General features: G+C 35.4%; 1 long non-coding RNA gene across 1 annotated transcript; it reads right to left on the bottom strand.

The window, feature by feature from the left end:
• Nucleotides 1-284: 284 nt before the first annotated feature.
• Nucleotides 285-12,370, bottom strand: LOC148130907 (uncharacterized). Its single transcript, XR_015749115.1, has 3 exons — nt 12,221-12,370; nt 10,785-10,857; nt 285-524 (listed from the first exon to the last, which is right to left on the bottom strand). It is a non-coding gene; the product is annotated as an uncharacterized LOC148130907 (long non-coding RNA).
• Nucleotides 12,371-12,574: the final 204 nt, after the last annotated feature.

Below are 12,574 nucleotides of genomic sequence, written 5' to 3'. Positions count from 1 at the left end.
TAAAATGACAGGTAAAGTCCAAGTCAGATTTGCTGACCCTATTTCCGAGCTCTATGAAGCAGGAGTAAGTTTAAAGAATTATTTCTGTATATAGAAACAAGAAATGTGGGGATTCCAAAAGTTATAGCAAATGGGGCAGAGGCAGCAGAATGTAGGCATTAAAGAGACTTCCTGCTAACTACTCATCAAACATGGTTTGGGTTGCAACTTCAAAAAGTAGATATAAATACTATTTACATTTGCTAATATACTTCAGGATACAAAACTACAACAATGCAGCCACTTTATTAAAACTATATTTTTTCGCAATGTAGAAAACCTTAAAAGCTAAACGCTTATCTTCACTGCAGGATTATGTAATTTGTTATAAGCAGTTAAAGATAACACACCACACATATTGAAATACTGTTTCCAGTCAGAAGCAGGAGAAATGAAACTTGAGCCTCTAAGGAGCAATCTTCAACTGTGCACATAACAATAGTGTAGGTTATGATAAGAGCATATCTAGCCTACAGTCTTCATCCCTGTAACAAAAAATAATGATGAGTTCATGATCAGTTCTAAAATAAAAGATAAGCTTTACCTTGAACATATATACAGGAAAGATGATTCATCTCTCTGATGAACAGTACATGTGGTTGTCTCAAAGGTGTTTTCAAAAGGCAACTGGACTTTCTTGGGGTTTGCTTCTTCTTGAAAATGTTTTGCTTATCATCTAAGAAGCTTTTTCTTGAATAAAAAGCAGACTGAACTGAAGAAACTTTTTGGATGAGAAGGGAAACGTTTTCGGGGTGGGGAACCAAGAAAGTCCAGTTGTTCTTTGAAATGCACCTTTGGGACAACCGTGACCTGGATAATTGAGAATCTCCATAGAAAACACATGTGGTCCCCAAAATGTTATTGGGAGTTTTCATTTCCTACATAGGTTATTTTTCTATGTTAGAAGAGAAAAATGCACAATGTACAAGTATATTCTAAAGCAGCAATTTATAGAAAACAATACATTATGAAATATTTGAAAATATAAAGGAGCTGCTGATACAGTTCAACAGAGGAATTATTGAGTCTGTCATCTGCACCTCTATAACTGTCTGGTTTGGTTCTGCAACCCAACAGAACAGACACAGATTTCAGAGGATAATTAGGACTGCAGAAAAAACAATTACTATCAACCTGCCTTCAATTGAGGACCTGTATACTGCACGAGTCAAAAAGAGGGCTGTGAAAATGTTTACAGACCCCTCACATCCTGAACATAAACTGTTTCAACTCCTACCCTCAAAACGATGCTATATAGCCCTGCACACCAGAACAACTAGACACAAGGACAGTTTTTCCCTGAATGCCATCACTTTGCTAAACAAAGAATTCCCTCAACACTGTCCAAGTATTTACAAAGTCTGCACTACTATTACTATTAATCTTCTCATCACTCCTTATCACCCATCCCCTCCCACTTGTGACTGTATGACTAACATTGTCACTTGTATCCTTACAATTTATATTGACTGTTTCCTAGTATGATTTGATTGCTTATTGTACCCTATGACTATTATTAAGTGTTATACTTTATGATTCTTGACGAATGTATCTTTTCTTTTATGTATACTGAGAGCATTTGCACCAAAACAAATTGCTTGTATGTCCAATCACACTTGGCCAATAAAGAATTCTATTCTATTCTGTGCTGTGCTGTGCTGTGCTGTGCTATGCTATGCTATGCTATGCTATGCTATGCTATGCTATGCTATGCTATGCTATGCTATGCTATGCTATGCTATGCTATGCTATGCTATCAAAAGTATATTTGCTAGATAGAATATAACAGAGGTGGAAATCCAAGCTTAACATGTATGTGGAGACTGGGAAAAATGATCTGACTCCCAAGTACGGTATAACAACACGAGACTTGAATACCTTAAAGGTATAGCCTGGTGGTTGCCATGGATAAGAATTTTTTTAAAAAACCATATAGATCCTTAAATCTAAACCAAAGTAGCTCAACAGGACACAAAACAGATCTACTTCCAAGAATGAAGTTATGAAATAAAGGGTGAGGGACAAGAATTTAATTACAATGAACAAGAAGGAACAGGAGAACAGTATCATTTTTTATATTACAAACCAAAATTAAGGTAAATAACTCATGTTGTAAGAAAGTGGATTTTGAGTAGGTTTTTAGTTTCCTTATAAAAGAAATTAGCTGCACTAGAAGGATGTTCTACTTAAGTCTAATTATGATCAAGATTCTATTGAGTCTTATGGGATTCAAGAAAGTTGCTACAATTACAAAAATGTCACAGAAAAACTCCCCTGTGCCCACTGGAACTGTATTCACACATTGTGATAGTGCTGCTATTACATTACTGATACTAGAGCAGGACAGTAATAGGATAGTTATATCTTTTGTTCCTCAAAATAGTGTGAAATATTCCTTGAACTTAGTAAGGTTTCTATGGAAGAATCAAAAAATCAATTACTTGTCTCAAATCAATTGCTAAGTCCTAAGGAAGAAGCTTTGGGAGCCCAACAAAAATATGCTCTTTGATTTAAGAATGTAAGCAGACTCTTTCCCCAAAACAAGATAACACCAGCTACAGTGTACCCCACAGTTTCTCTGGTTAACTTTGCAAATAAGGCCATTCTGACAAGCAGGCATTGTTAAAGATGAAAGGGCATCTAAGTACTCAGATCAAGCAGGGACCATTTCAGCTGTCCAGCGTGGCTTCATTCTCATCTGGCACAATTGATATTTCAGAAAATTAGATTCCAAACAAAAGTATTAATAGATTATGGAATGTAATTACAGTTAACTACAATAACATTGTGCTTTACTGGAGTTAGTTGATGCAATAATAAAAAAGATCAGTCCTTCAAAAGTGTCCTTTTTGACATTTTGAGATCCAGTAATCCTTTAGAAAGCAAAAGCAGAAAAATTATCATTATTCTGAAATTGTGTTATGTCCTAATAAGAGATACAATATTGTTCAGCATCTTACTCCTTGCTGCCATTTTAATTTACATAAGTTTTAATGTTTGAATGTAAGTTGGTGTTAAGTGTTTTCTTTTACGTTATGCTCGGGTCTAAAATCTGTGAATGTGATTGGGGTCTCTCTGTGTGTGTATACATTTGTGACATCCATGACATACTTTCAAAAATATGTACTTAGGATTATAGCCACTTAGTTGCCTAGTAGTCACTGTACAATTCTTAAAATGAAACTTGAACTTGCTCTTTGCTGACAATAAACAATATTACAGGTTTAAATTCTTGCTTTTGTGATGGATGAGCAGCTCAGAAAATTTAAGTGATTCAGACTGATTTTCAGATTTAGCCATTGCCGGTCTCCTTTGTGATATAATTGTAATGATATAGTTCCAGTGGAAAGGGAAGGAGGCCAAGCTTCTACTTTCATCTTCCACATTTCGCAATATATGTGTGTGATAAAGTCACAACTGTAATTCATTTACATCATTTTCAAGACTAATGTGTATTCTGAGTGCGAGTACCTAAATACATCTTTTCCTATCACAAGGCTCCAGAGAAATAAAACCTTATGGGCAGCCCCAGAGAAATAAAGCTTCTAACTCATAACACTACTATAAGAAATTCCAGTCTCAGAAATCTATAAAATATAGAGCATGTCATTCAGGTCCAGCTTAATGCCTGATGACTTCATGAACACTTCCATATGGTTGCTATGGCTGTAGAATGGAACTAGTTTGCCATTACTTTCCTTTGGAATTTATTTAATTTCCCAGAATAATCTATATCCCTGGTAGTTTCCAATGCAAGCCTGCTTTGCTTTTGAACCCGTAGAAGGTCAATTTGGTGCTGCCATTTGCTTCAGACATTTATAGCATTCCTTTCCAAAATAATGCTTTCTATATTGATACTACATTTCTCATAAACTCTAGTCAGATTGGGGGTTTTCTAGAGAATATTATGTTACAGAAATCCGCTTCATTGTCTGTGCCTGCACACATTGCTCCAGTTGATGAGTGGTTTCATAGGTTTCTCAGTACACAAGGACTGAAACAATTCTCTTTGTGAATATTGTTTAGGAGCACTAAGATGGCATATTGTATCTGATGCTGAGTTGGAACATAAGTCTGCGTCTGTTCAGAAACTGTTTTGCACCTGAATGAGTCATCTTGTTGGCCTTTTCTTTTTAACATAAACATTTCAGGAATATCTATATAAGTGAGGGACCTCCTGTAAATCCATGACTGCAGTTAAATCTCCCCACAAGTCTTGGATAGAAGCCCCAGATTTCTCAAAATGTTTCTTTCAGTTTTCAATTTTCAACAAGACAAAAAGGGGAAATTATGAGAATTAATCCTGTTCCCATGCATGGGTTTCATTCCCCAATACTTAATCCAGTGCATCCAACATTCTTAAGAAGTATGGGCTTACATTGAAATGCAAAGTAATTATCTGGATAACAATTGCACCACTGTAAATAGTTTGAATTGCCTCAATCATCTGTATGTATAACTTTTTTGGAGTGTTAATGGGAATAGCGAATAGGATTCAGTTTGGTAGCAACACTAGTAGTTGGACATGCACAAAGGGTCTTATATCAGTCTCTAGGCAACTGTAGAAAAACAGCATTTGCTCAGCATCTAATTACAAATAACACTTCAGCTGGTGCTTTAAAAACACCAAGTGATGGAGAAGAAAAGGTTCACTCTCTGCTGTGATCTGAATTATTAGAGATGTTGTCTTTCAGGGCTACAGTAGAAAACCACCACTTTTTGACAGAACCCTATTACTGCTTTGGTCTTCCATTAGCTTAACTCCCAGTGGGGCATTTGAAAGCACTTCACAATCAAAACTGGTACTCTCACTCAGCCTGCCACTTTGTGTCTCTAAATTTTTTACACACAACTATAAAGCAACACCTTTGCTGTAATTATGGTCATAACAGCACATATTCAGGGAGAATAGGGTATTACTGTATAAAGTCAACATTATGAAAGCAATTGGCCTTTGAATAAAATTTATCCCAGCCTTTTCCATGAAGGTGCCCTCCAGAAATGCTGGAAATACAACTTGGGAAATTTCCAACTGTAGACATGCTGATTTATAGTTGGAATCTCAGCAATGGCTTTTCCATTGTTCTTCCCAAGCAGTTTCAATCTTCTTTTATTTTTCCAAGGAAGAAAATCCAGGGAATATTGAACACACACACACACACACACCGGGTTCTAGAATGCTCCTCAGCTCAACACCAGATCAATTACAAGTCATTATATTCTATATACTAGAGACCTAGTATACAGAAACCTAATTAGGTTTCTAAGACTGGAAAAGACCATTCTGCCATTCAGATTCAGAGGTGAAAAAGACGGAAAGGGATGGGGGGATGGAGAGGCAACCAGTTCTCCCTTTCTCAGCCCTATCCCAGAGATAAAAGGAATTTGGAAAAACACACCTGTTTGCTGGCTGGTGGACTATTCCATAAGTGACAGTAAGAGAAAACTCAGCACTGTTTCTCTGTAATATATTAAATTCCACATGTTATATTCATTGTTAAAAGTCTGTAGTTTATTTCCTTGCTTAAGTAGCAGTTTATTTCCAGTGAGTTTGGTTTGTAAGCATGTTGTCCGTTGTAATATGTGAACTCTCTCAACGTATATATTCAGTTTATTGAATCATGATTTATATAGTATAGTTCAGAGGTGGGATGCTACCAGTTTGGCTTGGTTCTGCTGAGCCAGTAGCTCCAAAGATCAGTGGAGACCGAGCCAGTTCTCTCTGGGCTCCATACTGACTTTTATTTCCTGCTTTTGAAGCGCAGCTGCTTTGCGCAGCACAGCAGATTGACACGCATCAGCTGTTGAAGACACAGGGAGAGTGCAGGATTGCAGGAGGTGAGTAGGGAAGCCTCTGCGTGCGCGCAAAGTGTGCATTTGGTGCATGCACGTGCATGCAAAGTGTGTGTGTGCGCGCAAAGTGTGTGCACGTGCGCAAAGCGCGCGCCCACCAAACCACGCCCACTGAACTAGTGATAAACTACTTTGAAACCCACCAATAGTATAGTTCATAATGTATGAGCAAGCTCATGAAGGGAGAAGATTTTCCAGTTCCCATTTTGGCTTTTTATCAGAAGCCAGAGAGCTTCATCTGTCTGAGCCTTCAACAACTCAAAAGTGGAATGCTCATCTTTGGAAATCATGTAGAAGTTAAAAGTAATCCATAGAATTGATAAACAAAGCAGGTTTTAAGATTGAGATAAACTAACTTTGCAGCATTATGACAAACATGAACTGTATGTTATTTCAAAAGAGCTATGTTAAGACATAGAATGAAGTTTAAAAAAATACTGTACATTAAGATAGGACAAGCTACAACTGGCTTTGCTGGAGAGAATTTCTGCTATAAAAATGAACGTTTTGCCTAGAATGATTTTTTTTCAAATAATACCTGTTTTAACAACTCCACCATTTAAATAGTGGCAGAAAGATATATCAAAATGTGTCAAAGGAAAAAAACATGAGTTAAATATAGGGTATTATAAGATACAAACAAAAGAGGAGGACTAGGTTTTCCTGATTTGAAATTGTATTTTGCAGCTTAGTTTGTAGGAAAGGATGGATGCTGCTGATAAATAGAACTCTTGGAGTTATAAGAACATGACCTTAGATTTGGGTGGCATAAGTATTTGTGGTTAAGGTTAAGGTTAATGTAGATTTTAAAAATCAATATTTTACTGTATATGTGCCATTTTGAAAATATGGAATAGATACAAATCCAGGTTATGTCCCAAAACACCTTTCCATTCTCAGCACAAGAAGCATTTTATAGACAAAAAATAATAGGAAAACACAAATAGCTAACTTATTATGAGTTACTAAAATTTTGTCATGGAGAATATAAAATAAAATCAAGAGAAGAATTGGTGGCAGAATGATATAGTTTGTATTATTAGAAAGACTTAAAGTAGATGAAATAATGTATGGTTTTGAATATTATAAGACTAAGTTTGAAACTGAACTGTGTACAGATTATGAATGTGTAATTGCTAAAATGTACAAACTTTTTTTGAAATTTAAAACAAGAACAAGTTAAAAATGTGTGAAGAGATATAACGATTTTGGTTATACAGTTTGAACAGTGGAGAAATATGTGGTTGAAAGGATTAAAATTTATGCTATGTTATGATTTTACAGAGAATTTTTATAAAATGAAGGGACCATTTCTCATGTTTGATGGACATGTAATATCTATAAAACTCTGGATTCAAATACACAGAAATTGAGACCAATTTTTTTTGGATTTCTTAGTTTAATACGGAATTGGAGAAACAATATATGCACAAAAAGGAAAGATACAGCATTACCCATAATGGAAGAATGGTTGGTGAAGATGATAGAACTTCCTGAGATGGCTAAATTGACTTTGTTAAATCAGAGAAAAGACAATATCTATGTTTATTGCTGATATTTAAGTTTTTTTGCACAAAAAGTGAATATATGATTCATGGTTTTGCTGATTAGACAGATTACCAAAAGAAGAAAAGTAAATTTGTAACTGGAAGATACTTTTTTGTGTCTAATTTTCTTCATTAGAAAAGAAGAATATAAATGCATATATTTAAATAAATGTTGCCAATTTGTTTATAGATCTCCACAAAGGAATACAGAAATTTGATTTCATTCCTTGGAAAAGCCTCCTTTCCCGTCACCTATATATAGTTGTAATGGAGACATAGTCCTTGTTCACAGTCACTAATGTCTTAGTACCTTTTTGTTTGGACTACTACATATGGGTGCCCCTGAAAACTGCTTGGAAAATACAACTAGTCGCAAAAAGAGATTGCTTGAGGAGTTATGAGTAACAACATGGTATACCCACATAGTATCTCTGATTTGCTAGCTGCTCTTGGCTTCCAATACAAGGTACTGGCTATCATCTTTAAAGATGTTTGTTGCTCAGGGCCTGATTATTTATGGGATCACCTTTCTCCAATTGCCTCTGCTTGAACCAGGACGGTCATGCTCTGAATCCCAATGACTGAACATTGTAATTTTGGAGGACCCCAGAGTTGTGCCTTGCCTGTCACCTCTCCTGTCTTCTGGAATACTGTTTCATCAAGTTAGTTTATTCATGACCCTACTGTCCTTTAGAAAAGGCTGGACAGTTTGTGCTTCCAGCTGGTTGATGATAAGTGTTTAGAATTTTGTTATATTTTAAAAGTTGACTTCCATCCTCCCAAGGCCAGAAAATTGAGGACCCAGATTGTTATGCTGAAATTGTAAACTTCCCAGAGAGTGCTGTAAAGCAACGGTCCCTGACATTTCCGGCTTGCGGACCGGCAGTGGCGAGAGGATGGTTCTGGGCAAGTGGTGGGTGAGCACAAATGAAGGTCACGCAAGTGGAGCTGCACACACATGCACGCTCACTTACACATGCGTGGTTCAATTCCAAACAGGCCCCGACCTGTGGGTTGGGGGACCCTGCTGTAAAGCATTACAGGGCAGTATATAAGTCTAAATACTATTGCTATTTTCCACAATGCATTAATATTTTTGCATTTGATTTTGTGTTTTTAGGGTATTTTTAAACTCTGCATACTATTTTTTTCTGTCATTTTTATCTCCTCCCAAAATTTGAGAGGCAGATGTTTGTATAGTTAAGCACATTTTGGTTAAAAATCCAAGCATAAATAGTACAATTCCTTTTCTTTCCTTCTCTTGTCATCTCATCCTGAACTTGCCGAGGTGGGGGATAGATGGTGCCTTCCCCACCAAGTCCCTGATTGTACAGAAGAATGAGGATCTCAGTCACTTTCAAATTCTACATGCCTTCTTCCCTGTGAGAGGGATCAAATTTTATTTGTGCAAAAGTGTACTCAGGGACCACCATCTGACAAGCCCTAATCACTGCCCATATAGCTTAGTGAAGATGTGGTGCTCACCTTGAGACAATCTGGTACAGAACTTGAGACCAGGAGGTGGCATCCTGGGAACAAGGGAATGAAGCTGGCAGCTTGCACTGGGAATTACCATTAGTTATTTCATGCCAGTAGACCAAAATTTTCTCAATACTTGCTTAAGCATTAAGAAAGAGAAGTAGATTCAGTAGATTCAGCAGACTCACTCCTCCTATGTGCCCCTATTCAAATACATTCATGGCATTTTTGCAAACTTGGGCCCTATTTTATCCTTTTCATTGGTGATACATAAATAGCCAGCCTAGTTTAAAGGCAGCTGTTCCTCAGGACAGAGAAACAGGCTGAACTTCAACTCATTTTCAGAACTGAAGTAATATTAAGTGGTGGGAGCTAAGAAAGTGAGCCACTAACTATTTCCCCCATTTAGGATGCCCACACATTTCATTCCATGGGGCTGTTGCTTTATTCGTTCACAGCATCCATCTCACAGACTACAGCAGAGCTTTTATTCAAAACTGCGCCTTTTGTACATTTATTATTACCAGATTTTGGGGGGGGGGGGCTTTACAATGCTTTCCAGCATCCACCACTTTATTTTTAATAAACAACCCATATTAAGGATCGAGCACAGAGTAGGATTTCCAACTTCTTTTTAACAAGCTTCAGGTTGTCTGCCTCTGAATTGAATTGTTTACATGTTGCTTATGCTTGTTTGTAAAGCTTATGCCACCAAGCAAGATCATGTCATCAGGTCCTGAATGATAGTCCTGCTGTCAGCTATGTTAGGGTACAAGCAGGAGATGGGTAATGGTTTGACCCAATGGTCTAGAGAGAAAAGATCCCTTAAGAAAATGAGCTGAACAAAGGCCTTTCCTCTTTTTATGCAAACAGACAGAGGTTAATCTGCATGTAGACTCTCTCACTCACCACCTCCCTATACTGTTAATGCAGAAAATAGTCATGTTTCTAGGACACTGTCATGTTTAGGCTCTCTTTGTTCTTAGGAAAAGTCCCTTTTCCTGTGAAGTGGAAAAGTTCATGCTGCAATAGTGATAAGATGGAGCCTGTTCATAACGTAATATTGCAATAGCAAGCATATTTTTATTTTTTTCATGTATCACCATACTCCATAGGGACATGTGGGTGGAAAGACAAAATATTATAAAGCAACAAGCAAAGAAGATCCACAGAGAAATCAAGAGAGAGTAAATGAGGGCAGAGACCTCAGACAGAGATCTCACACTGCATGAATAGTGCATATCAGTTTCTTTATTCAATATTAGGGGTGCTAAATAGTCAATGATCTTTTCCTTCCAAATTCTGATTTCCTGTTTGAATTTTGTATTTTCAATAGTCACTCCTATATGTGCAATTCCTCATTGTGGCTTCACAAAAATATTTCTCTATATATAGAACATAAGGTAAGCAACCTTTTGTTAGTTGGTTGTTAGTACTTTTGGAAGGAGAGTTGCAGAAGTAATCTCAATAATGAGGTTTACATTAGAATACTTAATCTAAAAGTTACAACATTTTTTGCTTACAGAGCTAGAGGGTCCTTATAACAATATACCCTGGCTAAGCTACGTATCAGCTAAACTAAAAAAATGGATTGTTTATTATCTCATGCATATTTCTGTAGACAGATAAACAAATCTCCTTCATTGCTCAGTCTAATATTTCATGAAAAGAAAAGCAATAGTAGAAGCAGTTGTAAGTTTTCCCATTGATAAACCAGCATGTTCCATGCACTCAACTCTTTGAGAACATGGAATTAGGGAAAATATGTCTCCAGGGCCTTTTCATGATGCATATTATTGAAGCTTAATACTGTATGTCAATATTCAATATTATTGAAGCTAAAGAGAGATTTAGTAAATGACTTACCCCTGAAAATGAACTAACCCAGAAAACTGATTTTCACGACTTAACTGGGTTTGTTGGGTTTTATATCTTGCCTCTGCTTGAAAAGGAAGACAACTCAGTGACAGAAAATGTCTAGCTTTATAAATGAGATAGATGGATAACTGTTTGTGAAAACATTGCATGTATTTATAATCACATATTTACATTAATGTATATTTTAAGAAGAATCTACATGAATATTCACATGTATATCAATCAAAAGTTTGTATTTTATCACGAAGTACACAGTTGCAGATTTTCTTCCTTCACAAAACATGATTATGAATCATATTTTATATAAAATGCATGTTCTAATACATATTTTGTTATGTAATAGATAATTGCTTTTTTTTAATAAAAGTTTTATTTAAGTTTTCACAAAACATACAACTACAAATACAATATCTTTTTTTGAGAACAGCGTGCCCCCGGGTTATCACTTCTTCATACAGACATAAACTCAATACATATTTATCTTATACATTCTAATCCATATCTTATAATTATTTTTGCAATTTTTTCAATAGCTTTTCCCTTTCTTTACTTCCTATAGCCTTATTTTAAATTATCTCATTCCTTTCTTAATTCAATTACATATCTTTTTCTAATTTTTAAAATCTTTCTAATCAATGTTTTTATACTTTTGTCTGTCCTGTTTACAATTTCATATGATCTTTTCTCATAAAACAAATTTTCCCCTGTAATTACTAGACTGGTGTGTAACACCTTTGTATCTTTTTTCAAAGCTTGTTTAAAAATTTAAGTTACACCTTTACAGTTATAACATTCATTTTCTAACCTCTATTTTATAACACATACCTATTTTCAATCGAATTCTGCTTGGTACTTTCCCTTAAAAATACAGACTAAATTCTTAAAAGAAAAAAGTATATATGTATATATATATATATCTGTGTATATATGTATAACAATAGTAAATGGAATAATTATTCTATTCAAGTACAGCTCTGCCATTAATATTAATAACCATCTTTTACATTTCTATTTCTTTTAACAAACATTACCTAGTAATATCAGTTGTCTTTCAGTGTAATCATCTATATTTCATATTTTACTTATTACTGTCTTTAAATAAAAAACCAAACAATAGTTATTAACAGTAGTCAATAAAGTTATTATTCTTATTCAAGTTCATCTTGTCAACTGATAAACATCTTCCATGCTTCTTTTCATTTTTTTAAAACTTTCTTTTTAAATCATTGAGAGCCTTATTTTCTATACAAACAAATATTCCACTACACATCAATAGAAATTTTTCTATCACTTTAATCATTTAACTTATTTTCTAACCCTTTTCTATTTCTAATATAACAATGCTATCCCATGCACCCTTGCAGAATCCTCTCCTTAAGTTAAATTTTAACCATTGTCTCTGTGTCTTTTAAATAGGTTTATACCTTTAATTCTTGTACGCTTTTCCTGTACTTCTATATCTTGTTTCTGTCCTTTGTAGCTTCTTTTCCTTTTCCTCTTCCCTCTCTTCTATTCCCTCCCCTTTTTATTCCCTTTTCTGTCTGATTCTCCCTTCTGTGATCCTTCCTTCTGCTTCTTCCTGATATTATGATTACTTTTCAAATTACTCTTTTTTTTTTTTTTTTTTTTGGTTGTTGCTTCAATGCTTAAGTTTTTAACTCCCTTTCCCCCCTTTCCCTTTTTTACCCCGCTTAAAATTGCTTGGTCATTAAAGATGGCTTCTTCGTTGTCCCGCCCTTCTTGTTCTACCAGCATTTCTTGTTGTTTTTCATAGTTCA

Source organism: Notechis scutatus, chromosome 4 (genome assembly GCF_049901735.1).
Source record: "Notechis scutatus isolate UNSWTSFEM ecotype Mainland chromosome 4, rNotScu1.2, whole genome shotgun sequence".
NCBI classification, from domain to species: domain Eukaryota; kingdom Metazoa; phylum Chordata; class Lepidosauria; order Squamata; family Elapidae; genus Notechis; species Notechis scutatus.
Note: the sequence above shows the minus strand (reverse complement) of the source record. Positions and strands in the feature narration are given on the sequence as shown.